This window comes from Cupressus sempervirens, chromosome 6, assembly GCF_028749045.1.
Source record: "Cupressus sempervirens isolate cs-2001-9-10 chromosome 6, ASM2874904v1, whole genome shotgun sequence".
NCBI lineage: Eukaryota > Viridiplantae > Streptophyta > Pinopsida > Cupressales > Cupressaceae > Cupressus > Cupressus sempervirens.
The window spans coordinates 291,862,413-291,889,150 of NC_143123.1; the positions used below are offsets into that span (position 1 = coordinate 291,862,413).

A 26,738-nucleotide genomic window follows, 5' to 3' on the forward strand; every position below is an offset into this window, starting at 1 on the left:
GACACGATTGTATGTTAAAATCTCATCTATTACAAGAGAATCATTATAATGTTTCCATTTGTTTAGCCTCCTTGGGTGGTTGGAATTTCTGATCTTTGCCTCTGAATCTTTCTAGTGATTATGCTAATGAATCAAATGTTTTAGCTAGCTCATACAAGTTCTCAAGAGGAACTGTTGCAATCTGCCATTCATATTAGCAAATGGTAGAAATGCTCGTTGCCTGTCTACTGTGTAACTCAGTGAATCCTCATTTCCTTACAAAGGAGCTTTTGGTGCTACTTTCTTGTTTACTTCTACATATTATTCTAGTCATAAATGCTAAATATATTCTTCTACTTTGGTCTATGACTTACAAACCAGAAAAATCTAGAGTAATTCCAATCTGCACATTGCTTTCCTGTTTGCTATACAAAAGGATGAAGTTACTTTCAAAGAGTCTGGTTTTCAGCATGTTTATAAAAGTGGGTCATCTTGATGCTTTAGATGGGGGATATGGGTCTAGCATATTCTGCTTCCTCTTTTGATATAAAAGTTAGGTTTAAAATTTCTTCTCTTTGTACCATTATCTTAGAATCTGATTCACATGCAAGCTAAATTATATGGTATGTTTGCTGCAAGCTATTCAATCTTTGGTAAATCAATCATCTCATTTTTGTCATTAACCCAGTGTTGTTATTGTTAAAAAATCTTTAAATTATTATATCGAGAAGGAAAGCTCAAAGTGGCAATGCATATATAAGCATGTCATGTAATTATTGTTGTTGAAATTGTAGCATCAGTCGGATAAATATATGAATGCACACACACACAGACACACACGCATAGACACACACACACACGCACGCACACACACGCATGCACACATACACACACACGCACACACGCACACACACACGCACGTGCACACACACACAGATTGACTGTCATATTGATTAGATCCGGTTTTGATCAATAATAATGTGCTGCTGATAATTCATTCATATCTCAGATTGCATGATGTCTGAATATCCATAACGCCTGATCATGTTGATGTTCAGACTATCATCACCATTGGCAATTAGATGTAAATTGGGATCACCGATTGTGATCAGTATTACATGTCTTGATATCGCCGATTAGAGAAAATGAATATGGTAATATTGTATCGGTTAAAGACACAATTAGTTAAGGGTATTCATTGTTTAGACATGACCCTATGAGCCCAAAGGGCACGTAGAGTCATGTCTATACTATCAAACATGACTCCTCCCAATACTATATATGTTGAAAGAGGAGATCGATGGAAAAGCATGAATGAAACACATGTTATAACCTTCGGTCTGATATATCTACATTTACCTATTACATATAATAAAGATCAGTATCATTTACTTGAAGTTTCAGAACAATACTATTTGATTGAAGACTCAGAATCAAAGCCAACATTGAGATCAGAAAATTGTTATATATATATATATATATATATATATATATATATATATACATCTCTGCAATTGATCATAAAAGAAGATTTCATAAGCATCTGAATTCACAGTAAATAAACTCTACCTCAAATCCAAGTTCCTTTAACATGGTATCAGAGCCTCGTTGCTAGAACAAACCTTTGAATCAACTGTGATTTTTTTTTTTTGCTTCAAGATCACTGAAATATTTCTTTACTTAATCAAATCAATCATGGTGAACAATATCAGAGTTGAGGATAGACTAGAAGGTGCCTCCAACTTTGTTTCATGGAAAATTCCAATCACAACAATACTCCAAGAACTTGAATTAGAGTCATTTACAGAGGAAATCAAGGAATTATCCAAAGATGAAACAAAATTGATAACTTGGAAAAGATGAAATAATAAGGCCAAGAAAATTATCATTAATGGAGTTAAAGATCATATTCTTCCATCAATAGCAAAACTTCCAACTGCTTATGATGTGTTAAAAAATATTCAAGACACATTTGAGATAAACAATGCAAGCATATTGTTTACATGAAAACAACTTCTAAACATCAAGATGGACAAAAGAGATACAATCACCTCCTATTCCTCCAAAATCTCTGAATTAAGAGATCAACTCTTGTAATGTCCCCACTTTTAGCAGGTTCCTGCAGTTCGCCAAGTCAGTTAACCATAGCGACCCTCGTGAGCTGAGAAGGAGTTTTGGGGGTCTAAGTTAGGGATTTACTATTTTTAGTAAGTCTATTTTTAGTAGTTGCTATTTTTGGCAATGCAGTGAGTGGCTTGGCAGTTGGTTGTCACCTGTGGTTAATCAGGTTAATAATTGCATGAGCTGTTATTTATTTATTATTTACTGAGTTGCATTATTATAATAATGTTTATTTTAATATAATAATGACTTTAAGAGATAGTTCTAAAAAGCAAGTTGGAACGTTTCTAGTGTTGAGTTCTTTTGGGAAACTTCCACATTTTTTGAAGTGGAGTTTTATGGAAACTTTTGCCAACTAAAGCTTATAAATGAGAGCTCATTTCATTGGGAAAGACACACTTGAAAATATATTTTCTTTTTGTGCCTTTGTGGCTTTCCTGAGTTCTGAAATTGTGAGCCCATTCTGAAGTATAAGGGTCTCGTCTGAGAAGTTCTTGGCAATCGTGTTGAAGTATACAATTGGCCAACACTCTCCTACTGTATTCCTGTAGCTAATGAGAATAATCCTGATTATTACATTGGTTAATCTATTTCTCATTGATTATCCGGCTGAGGGTTTCAGAGAAGTTTTTTGAGAATTGTTCTAAGAAGTATTGTAGTCTGTTGCTGAGATATAATGATTGAAAAATCTCCTAGTTGTTTATATTGTCTCCTAGAGATTGGTTGAAGGTGATAATCTAGAAATTGGAAGAGAATCTGAACTGCTCTTCTGTTGATATCTGCTGGCTTGGGGAATTGGAATTTGACTAGGAAGAGTGCTGAAATTCATCTGGATGTATCATTCTAAGCCCTGGCAGTATTTTGAACTGTAGTTTGGGGATTGGATGCTGGACTGCAGTCAAGTTGGGCCTGCATCTTGCCACCAACCGCATGAAGTTCTACCCCAGCAGCGTTAGTCATCATTGGGCTGCGTTTTGACATTCAGGTGTGTGGAGGCATTGGTTATGATCGTGCTGGACCTGCAACTCAATCAACGGCTTGGGCACGTGACAGAGATTGGAGGCTGCCTGTGGCATATTGAAGAAATTTCGATTTGCATCTTGTGGCATTTCGAATGGGCATTGAGCTTGAACGTGAGCTCTTAATTCAGCATTGCAAATTGCCTTTCACGTCAGGTTCTGAATTATATGTTTTGAATTCTGAATTTAATATTATATAATTTCAGCAATGTGCAATTCTGAGAATTATGATCAGGTTATTAATTTTCTCTTTTGATTATAAATTAAATAAGTGTTAATTCAATTTCTTGCATCCAAAATTCAAGGAAAGAGAGAATACAATACAGAAATATGCATATATTTCACCTATCAGTATTACTGTCTTTGGTGTTGCAAGTTGTGGATTGTGAAGAATAACAAACAAAAGTCTGGCTGGAATTATAGATCATTATAATTAGTATAGAGTCGAATTGTGTTAGTTACTTCAGAATTGAATGCATACACGCCAAGACTTTATAAAATGTCAAACCATCCAAATAATATAAGAAATTGCTGAAATTGGAAATTGTTCATGTTATAGCCAAGACCAGGTTCTTACAACTCTCTACCATTGGAAACAATGTTGAAGATGCGAATTATCTCTAATAGCTCTTAGAGGATTACCAATATCATGGGAATCATTTATTCAGTGCATCAGTCATCAATCTATACCCAAATTCGATCAATTCAAAAATGAATGTACCCAGGAAGAGGCTCGATTAATCTCAAGAGGTATCATCTCTAACAAAGAGGAATAGATTCAAGCATTGCATATAAATTCAAGCAAAAAAAGGGGAAAATTCAAAAAGAAGAGAGGGAAGAAAACCTATAAGCAAAGAGACCTGTCAAAGTTCAACTCCAATAAAAACATTTGGATAATTGATAGTGGAGCTTCCAAACATATAATTAGATTTAGAGATAAATTTGAGACGCTTGAAGAATATTCAACTGAAGAAGTGACAATAGGTGACAACTCCACTTATCCTGTGAAAGGAATTGGGACCTGTTCAACACATCTAAGTACCGAAGTTAACTTACACCTAAAAGATGTACTATTTGTTCCTAGAATTAAAAGAAACCTTATCTCAATATCTGGTCTAGCAGATCAATGATATCGAAATGCTCTTCAAGAAAATAAGGTATTGTGTTGGATGAAGAATACAAACATTAAAAATGCTATTTCTATTGGAGTTAGAGAAGGGAGTGTATACAAACTTTGTAACTCCACAACTCTAGCACTAAATCATGAAAATGGAAAAACAAATGAATTTGGCATAGGAGTCTAGGACAATTTAAACTTTAGAGCATTGCCTTCTATAGAGAAAATTGTAAAAGTTCTACTTAACCTTAAATCTGAACATGAAGGAATATGTGAAGGATGTGCATTAGGAAAGAACCCTAAAAGTCGTTTCCATTCTAGTGAACATAAGTCTAAGAGCATTCTTGAACTCATTCATACTGACCTATGTGGACCCATGTCAGTACCTTTATTAGGAAGTTTTTCATACTACATTATCTTTGTAGATGACTATTCTAGGAAAACTTGGATATATTTTCTTAAATTAAAAGACTCAAAGGAGGTCCTACTCAAATTTAAAGAATTCAAAGCTTTAGTTGAAAACCAAATTGGGAAGAACATCAAAATTTTAAGATCTGATAATGGAGGAGAATATATCTCCAAGAACTTCAAAGATTTCGTTATATCTGTTGGGATTAAGAGGGAGTATACTGTACCATATAATCCTCAATAGAATGGAGTAGTAGAAATAAAAAATAGAACTATCTTTGAAACAACTAAAGCAATGGTGCACGATCAAAATCAGCATACATCTTTCTTGGCTGAAACATCTAATATTGCTATATCTATTCAAAACAAATGTCCTCCTGCAATTCTAGAAAACATCTCATGAAGAAGATTTCTCAGGAAACAAACCTGACCTAAGTCATCTATGAATCTTTGGTTGTCTAGTATATATCCACATTCCTAAGGAGAAAAGAACTAAACTAGAGCCATTAGGGAAGAAAGGCATATTTGTTGGCTATAGTGATTCTTCTAAATCCTATAGAGTATATGTGCCAAGATCAAGAAAAATTGAAATTAGTAGAGATGTCAAGTTTGATGAAGATACTGCATTCAAAACTTCTAGAGATATAGAAGAACCTAATGATGATTCCATTCCTGATAATGATGAAAGTTCTATAATTGAGAGGGAGAGTGGCATAGAAGATAATGGACCCACTACATCTAATCCTGAATAAACTTCAAATCCACTTAACAAGAAAAACCCTTATGGGCAAGAAAAATGATTGAAGAAAACAATGTGGTACATGATGAAGTACTTAGAGAAACCAAGAGGGCTAGAAATCATTCATGTTATGTTACCCATACAAATGAATTGACTAAACCTGAACCTTCTAATGTTGAAGAAGTTCTAAAATCTCAAGCCTGCAATGATGCCATGATTGAGGAATATCAATCTATTATAAAAACCAATGTTTGGGATATTTTGCCAAGACCCAAAGACAAATCTGTTGCCTCCTCAAGATGGCTATTCAAAATCAAGGATCTGTTAATGTTATAATTCTATTGGATAAATTATATTATATATATATGAGATATATAATATATGACAAATATTATATATGGAATAATTAACTTATATTAAGAGTGATATATATATATATATATATATATATCTTATTATATATATTGTTATATAACAATTATAATATATTGAGGGTATATTACTTGTGTTATAACTATAACTAATGTAAGTTAATATGTTAAAGAGACATGTCTCTTCAAGAGACACGCCTCTTTATTTCACATATATATTCATTCATATAGTAACTTGAAAAACACATAAAAATTCTACAAGTGCTATTACAAGTTACAAATGCTATTTCACTAACATGGTATCAGAGCAGTATGATCTTAGGGATCCTTGTGGTTGTAGATGTAAATCAAATGAAGACTAGAGAAAGGATGCAGAGATGACCTATACTTCTGAAGCGTATACCTTTACAGCTCACCAAAATAACTTTCAGCTTCAGAGGGCTCCTCTTTGAATGGTGGTTGGAGTCTCCATGTTGAGGAAGAGATGAAATCACCATGAATACACAACTAGATGAACAGTTTCATGACCGAGAGATTAGAAATGATGAATGGACTCCAAGTCTTGTAGAAGAGACGTCGCTTGCAAGTTGAGTCAACCATTCAGGCCATGTTCTATTTGTGGGTACCAGAGCAGAATAAGTGGAGTGTGACATTAGGCTGCGATGGTGCACGTCAGAGTCTTCAGATCCACCGCTCATCATAATACATTGTGCATAGAAATTGCTTAAAGGTGAGTTTGGAAGTTATGACGTGCTAAGGAACTCTGAATGGTTCACTCTCTTATGTAAGACCGGGTATGATCCAAGTGGCCATGTAACGCTGCTTCTAAAATTCTTATCTACTACACCACTCAGCATGCTCATAGTGGCACCCTTGAGAGTAGTTGGTCACCTCGAAATTATCAAACCTCTCCTAAACCTTGGCGGATGAAATAAAGATCATAGAACTATCACGGGAAGCAAAGGATTGGGAGATTAGTACATGGATAGTACAAGACCATATAATAAACTGTCAAGTATGGGACGGATCACCAAGAATCGAGCAAGAGGAACAATATGACAAATGGTGATTTCATCAAGGACACCAATCTCGGTCAACCTAGAAAGATAGGCTTACCTCGTACATATTAGGGTGCTCGATTTGCACATGATCTAAGATATATCCTTATCGGTTAAAGTATGAGTATTAGATGTAGTTATATATATATATAGGATTAAAATTAATTATGAATTAAGTATAGTATTGAGTTTTAATGTTCTTATTATCATTAAGAATAATTATTAAAGGTATTTTATTACAATTATAAGAATTATGTTCTTTGATCTTTTCCTTTGAGAATGTTATTGTAGGAAAATGAAGATTGATTTGAAATTTAGAGGAAGATTGAGATTCAAAAGGAATTTGACTTTTCAATAGATGCAACCTTGAATGAGAGGGAGTAGATATGATTCAGTCAAACTTTGGTGATTTTGATCATATATATATATGTTCATGGTCATAGCATCTTCATCAAATCTGAATAAGCAAGAGTTGATGTATTTGGTGGAACGACATTGATGTCTAGATGGTGTGCATATTGATAATGATTTTCTTTCTCAGAAATGAAGAAAGAAATAATGGTAAACAAGCATTATTTGATACATGGGCATGGGACACATTGCGAAAGCCATACCAATGTGGTTTGAGGAGATAGGTTGTGTGTCCATATATGTTCAATAATATAAGAGTGGGAATCCAACATTGTAAGGGGGAATGATAACCAATGTTTTATTAATGATAACCAATGTTCTATTCCCATTTGAACCGTCCTTATATGGGAACAGAAAAGATGTACTAAAATTGTTTAATTCTTACATGGAGGCATTTCCTGGTTTGATGCATATGGACCTTCATTGGAGCAACTTATATTATTATTGTAGATAAGTATATATTATCCTTGGGTATTACATGTATCTGCTCATTGTAGCCTCTCTCTTATTTTGTATTTGTAAAATTACTATAAAGAGCTATTTTCCTTGATCTTTTCCTTTGTCTTTGAGGATGTTCTTGCAGGAAAAGAAGATTGGTACATAAGGCATGCTACCAATTATTGTGTAGACTCAATCTTATGATAGTAGCTTCAAAGAAGTTGTGATTTAGGATTCACGAATCATCTGATGATTAGGTTGGATAATGTGAGTTTCTTGAAGCAAATATCCTTGATGATTAAGATTATGAGAGGGAGTCTGACAATTCATTAGAGGCAACCTTGGAGAAAGAGAGGGAGCAAAAAATTAAAAAAAAAATAAAAATGTTTAAATCAAACTTTTGATGATCTTGGTTTAGAAGGAGTAGAAATTGTTGATGGATTCTCCACTAGTCAGAAACTACAACAGCTAAAGGACTATGATTCATGGGATAAAGTCTCATGTATGTAGGCTGGAAGGCCTTATGCTATCAGGATAACCATTGAACTAAGGAAGCATGACATGACTTGCTACCAAGAGGTTAGATGGATGATAATAGATTCAGAGGAAGTCTGATACTTCATCGGAGAGAACCTTGTGCTAAGAGGTTAGAAATGTTGATATCAAACTAAGAGGGAGAAACCTTATTCTCTGATATGTTTTATGGTGAATGTTATGACAACACCACATGACAGTATTCGTGGAGACTTCATGCGAACTTTTGATGTCATACATGTATGAGCCTATCCCCTGTGTACATCATGAAGAAGTGACGACTTCTAAATGATTATCACTTGTATTAGGAGAAGTTATTGTAAATTGACGTCCTTACAATAACTTGTAGCATGATTCATTTTTGCGAAATTGTTTCATGTAAAGGCTTTATCTTATAAATCAACAACTAGGCGGTTGATATCATTAATTTGATTATCTACAAGTTGCTTGTATAGATATATTTTTGGTACTTGGTGTATATCTTGCCTTGATATTCTGATAGGCCATTACCACATTGAGTACTTGGTGGATATCATTTAGTTGATGTTCTGATAGGCCATTACTCAGAGTATTTGGTGAATATCATTTGATTGATATTCTGATAGGCCAATGCTCATGTTACCAAATATGACATCAAATAGTAATTGGTGAATATCATATGTTGATATTCTGATAGGCCAATACTTACATGATATCATATTCTAGAAATCTTTTGATTAAAGATTTCTCTTATGTATTATTTTTGAAATATTACCTATGGTGTAATATCTATGTGTTTTATCCTTTTTCATTAAGAGGGAGTGTTAATGTTATAATTCTGTCAGATAAATTATATTATATATATATATGAAATATATAATATATGAGAAATATTATATATGGAATAATTAACTAAGAGTGATATATATATATATATATATATATATATTGTTATATAACAATTATAATATATTGAGGGTATATTACTTGTGTTATAACTATAACTAATGTAAGTTAATATGTTAAAGAGACATGTCTCTTCAAGAGACATGCCTCTTTATTTCACATATATATTCATTCATATAGCAACTTGAAAAACACATAAAAATTCTACAAGTGCTATTACAAGTTACAAATCTTATTTCACTAATAGGACCTAATGATAGTATTGAGAAATACAGAGCCATATTTGTGGCATGAGGATTCTCACAAATGGAAGGGATCGATTATAATGAAACTTTTTCTCTAGTTGCCCACTACACATCTGTCAAAACTATACTTGCAATAGTAGTATCCAAAGGTTTGAAGGTCCATCAAATGGATGTAAAGACAACATTCCTGAATGGAGTTATTAATGAATAAGTATTCTTGGAACTGCTAGAAGGGTTTGTTATTCACAAGAAAGAGTCACATGAATGCAAAATAAAGAAAGCTCTTTATGGTCTTAAACAGGCACCCACGGTCTAGTGTGAAAGAATAGATAGCTACCTTACCAAACTAGGGTACTCAAGAAATGAAGCAGACCCCAATATATACTTCAAGAAATCAGAGGAAAATATGTTAATACTAGTTCTCTATGTTGATGATATTTTGATTATAGGTGAAGACCATCTCATTATCAAATGTAAGCAAGGCCTCATAGCTAAATTTGAAATGAAAGATTTAGGGCTTCTACACTACGTGGTATTAGAAGTAAGACAAAAGAGAGAGTACATTTTCCTAAATCAAGGGAAATATACCATTGACATATTGAATAGATTTGGCATGATGGACTGCAAACCACTATCAATACCGATGGAGAAAAATCTCTATAAACTCAAAACTGAAGCACATGAGTCTAAGGCCGTTGATCCTACATATTGTATACAAATAATTGGATCATTAATGTACTTAGTGAACCCTCGTCTAGATATTTGTTATGCCACAAATGCACTAAGTTAGTTTATGTGTGAACCTAAGAAGAGCCACCTCATGGCAGCAAAAGACATCGTGCGGTACTTACGAGGCACTATTGGACTTGGGCTGAAATATGAAAGAGTTGAGTTACAGCTTCATGGATATTCAGATTCAGATTGGCCGGATATTCGACTAATTGGAAGAGTACTATAAGATGTTGTTTTAGCCTTGGTTTTGCAATGATATCTTGGTTTAGTAAGAAGCAATCTTTTGTTTCTGTAAGTTCCACCGAAGTAGAATACATAGCTGCATCCATGGGAGCATGAGAAGCAGTATGGTTAAGGAAGTTAGTGGTTGGGCTGTTTGGGAAGCCTCTAAAATCTATGTTTATTTATTGTGATAACCATAGTTGTATCAAACTATCCTCAAATCCTGTCTTCCATAATAGGTCAAAGCATATAGAGATACCTGTTCAGTACAACAGAGATATGATAAATAGATTTGTCATCAAGTTAGACTACATCAGCACTGAAGAGCAGGCCGCTGGCTTAATCACCAAACCTCTTGCAAAGTTGAAAGTTGAGTACTTCAAAGGGAAACTTGGTATGACAAAATTGTAATTGTAACTCTTGAGACAAACTCTAAATTGTGTGTAATATATATATATATATATATATATATATATATATATATATATATATATATATATATATATATATATATATATATATATATATATATATATATATTTGTTGTTATTATTAAGAGTTACTAGTGTACACATGTGTTTATGAAAGATGACGATCTTTCACTTTATGAGATGATAGGTCTCTATTGTGAGGTGACGATCTCAACAATAAATTGATCTATTAACATAGACTTCATTAAATTGTTGTCCCGGGATGTGCCGGATAGTATGGTAACAAAAACAGTATCATGATTGACTACTGTTATGGTCCCGAAATGAGCCGGAGGTCATGACACTATTTGTATTGGTTTGAGTTCTTGATCTATTGTCATGATAAGACCTGTTATCTTGGTCTTTGCTAGTATTCATGACTACGAAATGGATTATGATAGACTACCTTAGTCTTGGATCGAGCCAGAGATCATGATTCTATGTTACATTAAGATCAAGATGGACATCTAATAGACTATACCCAGCTATTGTCCCAAAATGTGCCAGAGATCAGATGTCTAACATCCTTCTAGGATATACGCGTTGATGAGCATTTTTTAAGATTGGTAAAACCTAGATCATCATGTTGTGAGACAGTCATGTCCTCCCTCGCTAAGAGGGAGTGTTGAAATTGTAGCATCAGTCGGATATATATTATCAGACTATTACTCAAGATGTGTTTAATAGACTAATATATATATGTGTGTGTGTGTGTGTGTGCGCGCGCGTGCAAACATACATTACTCTGACTGACTGTCATATTGATTAGATCTGGTTTTGATCAATAATAATGTGCTGCTGATAATCCATTCATATCTCAGATTGCATGATGTCTGAACATCCATAACGCCTGATCATGTTGATGTTCAGACTATCATCACCATCAGCAATCAGGTGTAAATCGGGATCACCGATTGTGATCAGTATTACATGCCTTGATATCGCCAATTAGAGAAATTGAATATGGTAATATTGTATTGGTTAAAGACACGATTAGTTAAGGGTCATTCATTATGTAGACATGACCCTATGAGCCCAAAGGGCACGTAGAGTCATGTCTATACAATCTGACATGACTCCTCCCAATACTATCTATGTTGAAAGAGGAGATCGATGGAAAAGCACCAATGCAACACATGTTATTACCTTCAGTCTGATATATCTGCATTCACCTGTTACATATAATAAAGATCAGTATCATTTACTTGAAGTTTCAGAACAACACTATTTGATTGAAGACTCAGAAACAAAGCCAACATTAAGATCAGAAAATTGTTATATATATATATATATATATATGTATATATATATATATGTATATATATATATATGTATATATATATATATGTATATATATATATATATGTATATATATATATATATGTATATATATATATATATATATATATGTATGTATATATATCTTTGCAATTGATCATAAAAGGAGTTTTCATAAGCATCTGAATTCACAGTTAATAAACTCTACCTCAGATCCAAGTTGCTGGCGTCAATGTTTGACCGTCAAGCAATTTTTTTGTCATGATAAATTTATCTCCCCTTCATTTTCCCTTGGGTTCTGACAAATTGTGTTCCATTTTGTTTAAGTTATTGTCTGCCAATATCATTTATTCTTTTCTTGTATTGTACCATGCCATTTTAATTTTTCTTGTCCATAGTTTCTCTTTTCATTCTGTCTTGGTGTGTGTTGTTAATGCACCATGCTACTTGGCTCCTGGATGTGCAGTTTCCACAATTTCTCAAAAAACTTGATCAATTTTCTTGGTATGCATGCATTTGTATGGTCCACCATATTTATGGAATATTCTATTATCTTTTAACGTATATTCAGTAAAATAATAATTCTGAGCTTCAAATCTACGCTCATCATATCTTTCAACTTCTTGCCCAATTTGTAGTTATCACAAATATATCTCATGAGTTTTGGTAGATTTTCTCTTTGATGGTTTGAAATTTTATTTAAAGGAGGGTATTTTCGTCATAATTGATTGAAAGTTGACAGGAACGCTTCTTGCCTTACAATCCTTCTCCAATTTCAGACTCACTGAAAATGACAAGTTATATGTAGATCTTTGTTTTTTCTTCAGTCAATTCCTTGTACTCTCAGTGACCATTGGCCCAAAGATTTTGAAAATGTCACAAACAAAGGTTTTCTTTTACCCCCAAAATCCTATATAAATAAGTTCTCAAGATATCAAAAAAGTCATTAGGATTTCACAACACAGCTAGTAACTCTGCCAAAACCCTTCTGCTTCAGTTTTTAAGCACATTTCTTTCAAAATGATTGTCACATGCCCTGGTTTCTTGAAAGATCACAGTATTTGATTCTGATTCAGCTACATAATAGAGCGGCATATAAGTGCATGATATTCCATTTTTTGGTCTTTTATATTTTCGTGGTGGAAGGTGTCTGCATGTCAACCATATTTTGACATGCCAACAGAAGGTTTCTCCATTTGCCTCAAAGTGATGTTATTTAACTTCTCTTGCTCCGCCTTCCAAGGCTGCCTGTCTTTCTAGCTGGATTTTTACTTGTTTAGGTTTCTGGCCTTCAGCCTCCATGCCCCTAGTGGTCTTGTAGCTGGAATGCAATGTATTTTTGCAATACCCATTTGATTTCTTTGAAGGGATATTGGTAGCTCTGCAAATTACTGTTCTCCGCAAATTACTGCTTTTTGGCTTGGAGGTATCAACTACTGTGACTTTACAGCTTTAGATTTTGAGCTAGTCCTTGCCTAGATGGTGTTTGTGTTCATTTTCTTCTTCTAGCTCTTCTTCTCTTTTACGTTATTGCTTTCCTTTTCTCTGCTCTTTTTGGACACCTTTTGGTGATACTCTTGCTGTACCCTTTTCATGGTCTCTTGTTGGACATTAATACATTTATCTTATCTTATCTAAACTCTTCCAGGCTACCCTGGAAATCCCACCTACAATTTTTTTCTGGTATGTTCCTCAAGCCTCTATCAATGTTCACACGGTCTTGAACTTTTCCCGTTTCTGTGATCCACCACCTTTTCAATCTCAATATATCTATTATGATTTCACTGCTCTAATTCTACCTCTAGTTTTGCTGCTATGGTATTTGGCACTGACATTTTAATTGTCGTTTCTTTTTCTGTGGAGGTGATTTTGAATCCCATACAGAAATCAGCCTTTGTTGTTCCATAATTCTTGCAACATCCCGTGTCTTATCCAGAAGTATTCAGAGTCAATTTCTTGGCTTTTAACACCTTTAGAAGGACAGATTCTGATTGTCTTCAGAATCAGTTTGGATAGATCTACTTGAAAATTGCTTGGCATAAGTGGAAAGCTCTGTGCTTCCTGCTGTATCTCAAATATACACAAGTCCACTTGATTGCATAGGATTTCCATGATTTAATTATCCCAGAGTTTCGGTAGAAGCTTGCCAACTCTCAAGCAGTTTGATATTTCCCCTACCATTATTTGGCCGAAAATTCAGATTCTAGGGCGTAAGATAGACTGTTACATTCTTATATGCGCATGCTGCACTATGAAATGTTTTATGCTTTATCTGCGCACCTTGAAAATTCACTTCCGGGTGGAAAAGTGGAGGCCAAGGCCTAAGATATTTCCCACATTGCTATAAACCAGGCCATCAATCGAAATTGTTAGGCTTATTTATCACTCCGTAATGTCTTATCTTACCTCATCTTATCTAGACAATTGACAACTATTGATGTCCTGCTGGAGTTGGTTTCCCTGTTTGTATATTTCCAGTCCCTTAGACCCTTTTGCTGGTCTCTTGTTGGACATTAATAAATTTATCTTATCTTATCTAATCTCCACGTGCATGAATTATAATGTTAATCTTAATTAAATGCTAAGATCCTCATTAAAATTTAATTAGTTTAATAAATATTTTTCTTATATTAGGCCAACAACTAGTGCTTGAAACTCCTGTAGGATAATCGGGGGACAGAGATGCACATAACAATAGAGAACATTTTCGTCATGGTGAAAGAAGAACTAACACCAGTGGCATTGAAAATATGTTAAGAGAATCGGCTAGAGCTGAAAGAGAAATGATGAACATAATGGCTCAGTCCCATCAGTAAATGACAGAAATGATTGCTTAGTACAACAGATTCACAATCTCAGTAATGGAGGGCAAGATGTTAACAATGGAAATAATAGGAATCACGTGTTAAATTCTTTATATCAGACTAATGACAAGTTTTAATTTTTTTTTTAATATTAAAGATTGTTTACAAATCTTGTGCTCATTCGAGCAACAACACGAGACTTACAAGCTTATTCGAGCTCCTTACGAGCAACCATACTAGACTCAACAATTAGAAGACCAAGAGTCACAACTTAGAATTCTACAAAGATGACCCTCTTGGGATTTGAACCAGGGTCTCCACAGTGAGAACTCATTGCTTCAACTAAGCTAAACCCCTTGAACAACTTCTTGATTTTTACAGAAGGATATATATATAACTTCTAGATTTTTACATAAGGATATATATACATTTACATATATATACATATACATATATACATACATATGTATATATAATTTCCACTCTGCACAAACTGTGTATTCTTGAATAAGTTCAATAGCAAAATTTAAATTGCAAATCACTAAATATATTAATGACTGTAAATACCGATTCGATGGCAGATAAATTGAATTCAATGCTCACGTATTAAAATGTGGAGTCTGCAGACTTCACTTTTGATAGCTGTGACTTTTGTCATTTTGTTCATATATTATTATTTTGGCAGATCGAAGACACCATATATATATGGGTGACTACATGAGAATAAGAATTGATGTGATAAGAGAAGCTACACCAGTGTGAGTTGACATGACTCAAGTAAAGATAAACCTGACACTAACCCCTTCTTAATAACCCGACGGTGAATAATATATACCATGCTGGCATGAACATGGGTAGTAATTGGAATCACTACATTATTAATAATAATAATTAATATCGTTTGATTAATATGATTTGTAAATAAATAGTTTATTATTCAATTATATGAAGAATAGTTTAAATTAATAGATTTATAATTTAATGTTACAAATAATATTTTGTATTATTTTAGGCATTATTATAAGTTAGATATGTTGGACCCCTGATGCTAAGTTTTCATCACTCCCTCTTTAGCTAGGGAGGCTTTCATATTAGGTGGAGACATCTTTTGATTAAGTAAAAACAGGTTTTAAAGGACTCGAAACCTTTTACAGAGCAGCAGAGAAATAAAAACTGAGAATCCTAGAAGAACTGTGCATCAGCACCAAGAGCAGAACAAGCTAAAACAAGTAGCTAAAAACAACGAGGTGGAAAAGACAGCAAAAAGAAAGTAAAAAGACAACACAAAACCAGCTACAGGGTCTTCAGTAGATTTGCTGCCTGATCTGCAAGGATATTCATGTTTTTTGCAAAGGCCTTCAAATCATCCATTTCTTTGGCTTCAACACCCTCTGTCTTCTTCGAGTTGGCCTTGGTGCACTTGCTAGGTTCTTGATCATCTTTCACTTCCTTGGATCCTTGACCTTTCCCTTGTTCAAATTTGTTCAGGAGAGTGTTAATGTTGTCAGCCACTGTCTTCAAACTAGAGCAATTCTGATTTGCTAGTTTCTTGACCGTCTTCTCCATATTAACCACTTTGTTATCCAGACCATCTAACTTTTTTTGAAAATCTTTTATCAGTTGATCTAGAGCTCTGTTTTTGGCTTCAAGGGGAGGAACACGTTTCATTAAATTCTTAACCTCTTCGGCATTACCAATCACCTCAGAAAGTTTATCAATATGCTGTCCCAGAGTTCTCTCCCCTCTAATAGATTTGTTGAGCTGGTCAAATTCTCTAACAACATCCTGCATCTGCTGCTGCAAGCTACTAATCTCCTTCTTCGTCAGCCTTGGATTGCCAAAATTCCCTTTTAGAAACCCTTGGTCATCATTGCCCTTGTTATGAGTAAGGTCATCCTCATCCCCACCAACATTATCTCTTTCATAATCGGTCTCCACATGCCCTTTAGCATCCATCTTCCCTTGGCGAAGTGCATTTTTTCCTTTTCGCTCCATCCTCTTAATCAAAGGTTCATCATCAAAAGGTATGCTTGGGGCCCTATCCATTTTCTTCCCCTTGTTTTTAGAGACCTTATCAGCAATACCACTTTTCCCATTCCCTTGTTCCAACTCCTCTTTAGAATTCGTATCCACATCTGAGTCAGTGTCCTTAATCTTCCTTTTCTTCCCAGGTGAGCTACCGGGCTCCAGGTTTTTTCTCTTCTTAACCTCAATCTCCTCAATCTCATCCTCCGTGTCTTCATCAAAGCCCTCATCCTGTTCACTTCCCTCCATCTCACATTCCATAGTTTTCTTACTAAACCGGGATTTATCCACTTTTTTTGATTTAAGTAAGTTCATAACTAGCACCATTAAATCCTCATGACAGGCATGGTCACCATCAGGATCACTCTGAATAGCTAAAATTGTAGTTCCCAATGATTGCTTGAGGTAGAAGGGAAGATTAAGCCTAACCCTATGCCTAAAATGGTTCACTAGCATAAAGTGGTACCCAAATATCTTAGTAAATTGGCCATCCAAAGTTAAGTATTCAATAACAACAAACATGACAAACCTCCAGGGGCGAGATATAGAACCAGGGCTAAAATAAGAATTACCAATTTTAACTAGTCTGTTCTGTTCCTTTGCCGTTTCTGCAAATTCCTCCATTGTCGGATACGAAAGCTTCCTGTCTCTGTAAAAGTTGATCCCCTCTGTGTCAAGGCCCATAGCTTCCGCTATGATGTCCTTAGTAACCTCCATTCTCTGATTACTCACCAGAATGCTCCCATCCTTCGATGTTTTAATGAATTGTCAAGTAATAGAAGGGTTATTGCCTTTAAGCTTCTCCATAAAACCCGTAAACTTCCCCTGTTCTAGAATATCCCAAACTCCTTTTCCCAATCCTTGCAACTAGTTGGTTCAACTCTCTTTCTCCTTCCTCCCATATTCTTCAATCTATTGCAGATTTTCACAATCTGAGGGTTCACATTCAGAAAAAAAAGCCTGGTGTCGATATTAAAGCAGAGGGAATTGATACATAAACATGCCCCCAATCCGTGAGGCAATGAATAAAAAGTCTCTGTCCATCTAATCATAATTTGCACCTCCCCAAATCTGCCCAAGTAATAATTAATACTTATAGTCTTATTCATCATTAATAAACCGTTTTCGCCTATTCTCACCTCATCATACTCAATCAAGGATACTCCTTCAAAAGGGATATTATTAACTTGATTCCAAATCAACTTCTCATCAATTTTGCAAGCCATATTCATAGCCCAATCAGCAACATGATTAGTTTCTCTATAGTTATGAGTGACGATACAAGTTTGAAAAGAATTAATTAAACAAATGGCCTTACAAATAATATTATGAATTGTCCAAGAAGGATTGTTAACTTTATTGAGACAATTAATAATATTGAGGAGTCTCCCTCTGGCTAAATCTTCTCCAAATTCATACTCTTGGCATAACTAAGACCATAGAGTGCAACATTGGCTTCCGCCACATGATTCGTTTGTTCCCCAATAGGGATGGCCATCATACCCAAACTTTTCCCATTCATGTTTTTAATGATGACACCATAGCACGCCGTCCCTGGGTTAACCTTCGAGGTCCCATCAAAATTAATCTTGCACTAGCCCTGAGGAGGGCAATCCCACCTAGCTAGATCCCTAAGGTTATTCCCATTTTAAGAAACACTTAACCCATCCAAATTCCATTTCTTAATCACTATTTCTTCCCAATTTGCCCGAGGTTGATGCCCTTTCCCAACAATCCTAATATTCTCAATCACCAGATGCTTGATCTTATAGAACACCTGGACCGAGTTAGTCTCCTTACCCCTAAACACACTATCATTTCTTTCCTTCCATACTCCCCAACAAAGAAAAGGGAGGATAAAGTCCCAAAGCTTCATAATCAACGTATTACAAGTAGGAAACTTCCATCCTTTAAAGAACTTTTGAATAGTAAGGGGGGAGACCCAAATCAAATCCAGCAAACCAAATATACTTTCCCATAACCTTCTAGTATAAGAGCAGCGAATAATCAGATGATTAACTGACTCTTCTGCTCCCTTGCAAAGATAGCACCTGTTAACAAAATTCATACCTCTCTTCATCAAATTATCAATGGTTAGAATTTTATCTTGCAAAAGAGTCCAAAAAAAAATGTTAACTTTAGGGGTTATTCCTTTATAACAAGCTTTAGCCTAGCAAGGTGCCTGATATTTCTCAAAAGCATTGGTATATAAAGATGAAACAAAAAATAGTCCATTGGGATTATACTTCCATATTAAAGTATCCTCCTCTTGAATTAAAAAGACAACATTCAAGATTTTGTTGAGATCATTAAGAGTGATATGATGATATCCACTCTATTGAGGTTAACCCATATCTCCTCTTCCCATTAATCAGCCACAAAGATTCCAGAAAGGTTCTTGCATTTATCCACAAATCCATTTCACTGATCAACAGTCCAAATATCATCCCAAAAAAGAATATTCCTACCATTTCCAGCCTTCCATCTAATTCCTTTATTTATAATTTGCTTATTTTTTTGAACATGTTTCTAGATTTCAGAACCCCCTTGGGACATCTCATTACTAAGGAAGAGGTTAAACCCAAGGTTCTCTCTATTATATTTATCATCTCAAATGTCTCTCCATTCTCCCTCCTCATGATGCCATCTCCAAATAAGCTTAGCAAGAAGAGAATCATTCATTGTTATAACCCTTCTAAGATCAAGACTTCCTTTGTTGATAGGCATGCAGACTTTATCCCAAGCAATTAAAGCCATTCTTTTTTTTTTTCCATACCCATCCATAAAAATTGTTTCTGAATCTTCTCAATTGTTAAAGAAAACTTCCTTGGAATCTTAAACACACTCAAAGCATACAAAGGCAAACTTTGTAACACAAATTTAAGAACAATTACCTTTCCAGCCTGTTTAAGGAGGGACCCTTTCTGGCCTGCTAATTTTGAACGGATTTTGTTGATCAAAGAACTCTAGAAAGTCTCAGGAGGGTTGAGACAGAGAGGTAACCCAAGATATGAGCCCAAAAGGGTACCAATCTCACAACCAATGATTCTTTTAATTTTATTTTGTCTATTTTCATTGACATTGATAAAATAAATCACACTCTTGTTCCATTTTATAATCTGACCATTAGCCCCCCCATAATCCTCAAGAACTTTCTTAATGTTTCTTGCATTTCTCATAGAAGCTTCTCCCATAACAATCGAGTCATCCACAAATTGCTGATGAGAGCAAGATTCTTAGAGGAAGATCTAGGCCCAACAAATTCCCCCATAGTAACTATTTTTTCCACATATCTACCTAAGCACTTAGCCATAAGAATGAAAAGGATAGAAGAGAGCAGATCTCCTTGCCTTAACCCATGAGAGGCTTAGAAGAAGGGAGTTGGAGAACCATTAACCAACATAGAGAAGGTAGCAAAGGAAACCAACAAAAGGACCATCTCCATAAATCTCTTATAAAATCCGAAAGCTTCTAGTCCACATTTTAAAAACTTCCAATCCACCCTATCATAGGCTTTTGATAAATCTAGCTTAAGGAGGAACCCCTCTTTCTTAGATTTGGTAAGGGAATGGATATTTTTATGCACTGTGATTATAGAATCCAAAATATACTTGCCAGGAACAAACCCATTTTGCTGTCTAGAAATCAGATTAGGAAGAATAGATAAAATTCTGAGAGTAAGAACTTTGGAAATAATCTTGTAAAAAGAGTTATGAAGACTAATTGGTATGAATTGATCCAAACAATCAGCCCCAGTTTTTTTCGGATTCAGAGCAAGAAAGGTACCATTCAATTCCTTTAGGAGTTTCCTAAACCCAAAGAACTCTTTCACACCATTAAAGATATCCCGTTGAATAATGTGCTAGTACTTATGAAAAAAGAGGAAGGGGAATCCATTCGGACCAGGATCTTTGTCTCCTTCAAAGGAAAAAACTGCCCTTGTAATTTCTTCATTGTTGGGGATAGTGGTGAGTTTTTTATTTTGTTCATCAGAAATGCAATTTGGGATACAATCTAGAAACACCTTTTGCTTGTCCTTATCTAGATTGGGATCACTTTCTAGTAAATTACTAAAAATCTAGTAAATTACTAAAAAAGTTCATGCCTTCCCTTTTGATTGCTTCATCATCATCAGTAAGAACCCCATGAACATTAAGCTTAGAAATCTTGTTAACCATTCTATGCTTCAAAGTAGTCATATGAAAGTATTTAGTATTCTGATCCCCCTTACTCAAAAAAAACTTTTCTAGACAGCTGTCTCCAAAATATCTCTTCCTTAGTAATTATATCATGCATTTTAATAATTTTAAATCTTCCTCCTTACTAGACACATTCTCATAGACCTCAGCTTGGATGCTGTCTTGAATTTCTTTTAACTCCTCCAAAATCCCCCTTTTGCTGTCAAAGATGTTCCCAAAGGTCTTCATTTTCCATCTTTTGATATATTTTTTAACATTTCTCATCTTTATGGCGACTTTAAACATAGCTGTTCCCTCCACTTGAATATCCCACCATTCTTTAATAAGGTCTTCCAGCCCGGATGGAGAGTCCACATCATCTCAAATCTAAAGGGATAGTTCTTCTTACTCGTAATAGGATCAGCCAAGAGAAAAATAGGGTAGTGATCCAAGCCCACTCTGACTTGCGCAAAGAGGGAACATTTGTACTTCAAAAACCAATCATTACTAATAAGGGCTGTATCCAATCTTACTTGGATCAGGTCCTTCCCTAATCTTCTGTTAGTCCAAGTATAATCCACCCCATGCAAGTCCATTTCATGCAAAAGATGACTATCAATGAACTCCATGAACTCCATTTTGCTATCAAAATTAATCTGGCTACCTCCCTTCTTCTCATTCTCTTTCAAATGTGTATTGAAGTCCCCCATAATAATCCAGTTTTCATCCACAAAATTCTTCCTTAGATTAGAAAGAGCATCCCAAAGCTCTTTCCTACCCCATTTAGAGTTGGGGGCGTAAATGTTAGTTAAAACCCAAGAAGTCCCATCCTTCGCATTAGAAAATCTGATATTCATAATATTCCTGTTCTAAGATATAAGTTCTCCAAAAATATATCTATTATTCCAAAAAAATTGCCATGCCCCCGGAAGCTCCATCAGAGTCTCCCCCAAACACCTTGCCACTTTCAAAGAACCAACAAACCTTCAACTTTTTCTTATAACATTTTAGTTTCTTGGAGAAGAACCATATCCAACTTATTACCCCTAATCATGTTCTTACCATATCTTACTTGTGAGGATTATTTAATCCTCTGATATTCCATGATATAAACTTCATTTCTTATGGAAAGATTTTGAATCTAATATAGTCTTCTGACTACCATCCGCACTACTTCTTTTTGTCTCCACAATTCTTTTTTGCACATTAGAAGGTCTTCTTGTAGATATAGAAGTTAGTTCAACATCCCCAGATTTGATACCCTTCCCAACTGGAGTGAAAGGTAGACAGCTATCTTTGGCTTTGTTACTCTTGATATCTCCCTTTTTAGTGCTCTTTCCATTTGGAGTGCTGATATGTGTAATATCCCCTGTCTTATTACTCCTCGTTTTCTTGATCACCAAAGCATTCTCTTTGTTCTTCTTAAAGGATATCTCCTCCTTTTTCAATCTTAAAAGCTTCTTAGCCCCCACTGCAGTCCATGTTGCTTCAGAATCTTCCTCCTCACCCTTCAAGGCTTTAGAAATATCTTCAGCATCCCCCCACTTTTGGTTTCCATCTATGGATAAAGCTTCTGTAAGGCATTTCTTCTTGACAAGAGTTTCCTTTGACAGGATAACACAATCCTGAGTGTCATAAGATTCAAAATCCTTACTATTAGTAGAGGAAATACAACCATCTTCTAAGACCTCTTCAATCCGAATCTCACCCTCCTCTGCATCTACCCCCTCAGTGGATCTACCCTCAATCACAAGGTTATCCTTCGGCACCAAAGCAACAACCTCCTCAACCCGAACCAGAGGTGTCTGTTCTAGGTTCTCCAATACTTCATTGGAAGTCATCTTTGAAGAGACCACCTAATCACCGACCTTGGACTCCAGATTCACCTTGTCATTGCGCACTCCCTGTTGAAGAGACCCTTTCATAGAACCGATTTGCTCATCACCCACCATATCCTTAGTTCCTTTACGAACCCATATTTTCTTAGATTTTTTCAAGGAGTAGATTAAAATCGGACAACTCTTTGCCTACTGACCCAATTAAGGGGATGGATTCATACTCAATCTTCTACTGCCATACTCCCAATTTGGATTTGAGTGAAATAACCTCAGGTATATCAACTCCTTGAAAAACCCTTACACAGATTCTGGCATAGGTAAATCTCCTTCTAGCAACTATGACTAGTTCCATGGATAAAAGTTCACCAAAAACATTAGCAATACCCTAAAAAACTGCTCCACCCAAAACTCCAAAGGCATACCTGGAAGTCTTATCCAAACAGGAGCTTGAACCAATGACTCATCTTGAGTATTCAAATTTGGAGACCATTTTTGCAAAATCAAGTTATGCTTACCCACAATCCACAAACCATTGAATAGGATTTCCCTTTTATCTTCATCACATGAAAAGCTAAAAGAGAAGCATCCTTCAGTCATGGTCACAATGTCCACCTGACCTTTCAAGGCCCATTTCCTTCTAAGAAAGGCATGGATCACCTCTATATTCGGCCTGGTGCCTAAAAACCTCACCACAAGAGTCGAATCCATTCTAGAAATATTCTTATCAATAATTTGATTTGGGATCTCCAGAATAAATGTACCTGGTTCAGATGGAGAAATATTTTTAATCGGAGGAAAAGATGACTTACTTGTTGGCTTAATGCCAAACAGACTTGACCACTTTCGGGCCGAAGTGTTTGCAGAGACCTCCTGTTTGGGTCCCCAGCTGTCCCACTTCCATTGGGATCCTTCTCATTCACAGTGTCCAATGACTTCTCTCCTTGATCTCCTTCACCAGATGGGCCTGCACCATTGCCATTCCCGTTTGAAATTTGAACTCCTTTCCCGCTCACCACAACTGACCCTCCTGCTCTGCTCATTTTTTTAGGTGTAAACATGTTATTAGATATCAACTTATGCAATATCCACCGTGGTGGATTAAAGAAAAGAAAAAAATTACCTTTATGGCATGCCGTCAGATATCACCATAAAGAATTTAAATACCTATCATTCGTTGGGTAACACCACATGTGTTACCCACCATAATGGATTTAGAAAATTACCTTCATGGCAGGTCATTGGATACCACGGTATGTGCTATCCACAATGAAGGATTTTACATATACCATTATGTCCTAGGACACTAGCATACATGCTATCCTCCATAATGGATTTACAATATCCACCATTATGGTATATCCTTGGGTAGCACCATATGTGATTCCCAACATGATGGATTGATAAAACTACTTTCATGGCATGTCCTCGGCTACCATGTGCTATCCTCCGTAATGGGTTTATGATATCTACTATTATGATATATCCTTGGCTAACATTGTATGTGCTTCCCACCATAAGGGATTTTAAAATTCAACCATCATTGTGAGATTGTCACCTCACAATGAAGGTAACTATGTACAAGTGTCTTATTGTTTAGAGATCGTCACCTCACAAAGATATTCAGATAAGAAGTACAATGAAATGAAGATTAAATAAATACTTTAAAGTTTAGTATTTAAACAAAAAAAAGTAATGATTACATCTTACTTAGGCCTTCATTCTCTACCATAGCAAGTTTACCTCTAAAGTACTCAAACTTGATTCTAGGGAGAGGTTTGGTTAGAATGGTTGTCATTTGTTCTTCAGTCCTGATGTTTATAAATTTAATAACATTTCTTTCCACCATATCTCTTACATAGTGATAGTTGATCTCCACATGCTTGGTTCTGTCATGAAACATAGGATTAGCAGAGACCTTTATACAACTTTGGTTGTCACAGTGAATGATAGTTAGCTCTAAGGGTTTTCCAAACAAACTAGTAAGACGCTTTCATATCTAGATTGTTTCCCGAGCACCCATACATGGTGCTATGTATTCAACTTCTATGGAGCTTTTGTTAAGGAAATAAGTCTATGGTATAGTTTAACCTCTGATTCAATGCTCTGATTTACTGTGAATGTAGATTCTTACAAAATCTTCTGTTCTGCAATAGTACAGTAGCTGAGGTATGTAATGCTTCAGGATTACTCTGATCTATTATTCTTGTGTTCAAACTATACAATGAATAATATTGATATTGTTCTTGCTTATTGCAGGTGTATGTATATGCAGATCGCTAGTAATAATGAGTGTATTGATATGTTTCTATGATCCACATAAATCAATATATGTATTAGTTTGAATGGAGACATGACCCTACGTGTCCCTTGGACATGTAGGGCCATGCCTTTACATGAGGCGTCCTTTACAAACCATAACTAACAAATCAATTACCATAATCATGATCGCTGATGGCATATTGAAGGAGCCTGATTTCCATTGCCGATGATATTAATATATTCACAATAATATTTACAGATTGTGTGTGACTGTAAAGTCATACATGATCCTTAGTCATGATTACAGTATGTGCAGATTGTATGTGGTAATTACACAATTTGATCGCTTGGCATCTTTGATCGATCACTATGAAGATGAGATTGAACCATTTGAATAATCATTTTATACTAACATACAAACATATGTGTGTGTGTGTATATGTATGTATAGATTCAATATTTTGAGCACTAATTAGACATTAAATATCCAACCAATGCTATACATTCAACACTCCCTCTTAGCAAGGGAGGATTTGATTATCTCACAAGATGGTGGTCTTAGACTCTTATCGATCTTATCATTAAGATACTCATCAACACAAACATCCTAGAAGGATGTTATTCATCTGATCTCCGACACATTCAGGGACAGTACTGAGTATAGTCTATTAGACAACATCTTTGATAGAATCATTATCTCTAGCTCATTCCAAAACTAATGTAGTCTATCATGATTTCTTTATTGTCATAGTTTCTAGTATAGCGTAGAATCAATAATATGGCAATGATTAAAAAATCAACACAAGTGATGTCATGATCTCCAACTCATTCTGGGACAAAAAATGAAGTCAATCATGATATCTTTGCTATCACACAATCCGACACATTCTGGGACAACAATTTAATGAAGTCTATGAGAAAAGGTCAATCTATTGTTGAGGTCATCACCTTACAATAGAGAACTAACTTCTCATAAAATGAAAGATCGTTATCTTTCCACAAATAAACACATGTGCACAATAGTAACTCTTGAATTTAAGAGAACATACATACATACATACATACATACATACATACATATATATAAATATAAATATAAATAAAAGAAATTGGGATTGTTAGTCTCAGGACTTTACAATAACAATCACAATGTTACCATACCAACTTTTCTTTTGAAGTAAATCACTTTCACCTTAGCAAGAGGTTTGGTAAATATGCCAGTAGACTGTTTTTCAGTGCTAATATATTTCAACTTGGTGACACCTCTATCTACCATATCTTTGATGTGGTGAATAGGTATCTCTATATGTCTAGATATGTTGTAGAAGATTGGATTCACTGAGAGTTTGATGCAACTTTGATTATCACAAGGAATGATTGTTGGTTTTAGAGGCTTTCCGAATAGCCCAACTAGTAACTTCCTTAACCACCCTGCTTCTCGTGCTGCCATTGATGTGGCTATGTACTCTGCTTCAGTGGAACTTAGAGCAACAAACGATTACTTCTTGCTAAACCAGGATATCATTGCAGAACCAAGACTAAAATAACATCCTCTAGTGCTCTTCTGATCAGTCGAACATCCAACCCAATCAGAGTCTGAATATCCA

At 35.2% G+C, this 26,738-nt stretch overlaps 1 protein-coding gene across 1 annotated transcript in view; it reads left to right on the forward strand.

The window, feature by feature from the left end:
* The window catches only part of LOC149552360 (ferredoxin-dependent glutamate synthase, chloroplastic-like), a 290,054-nt gene that overhangs the window by 61,697 nt on the left and 201,619 nt on the right, over nt 1-26,738 (forward strand). The window lies entirely within an intron of this gene.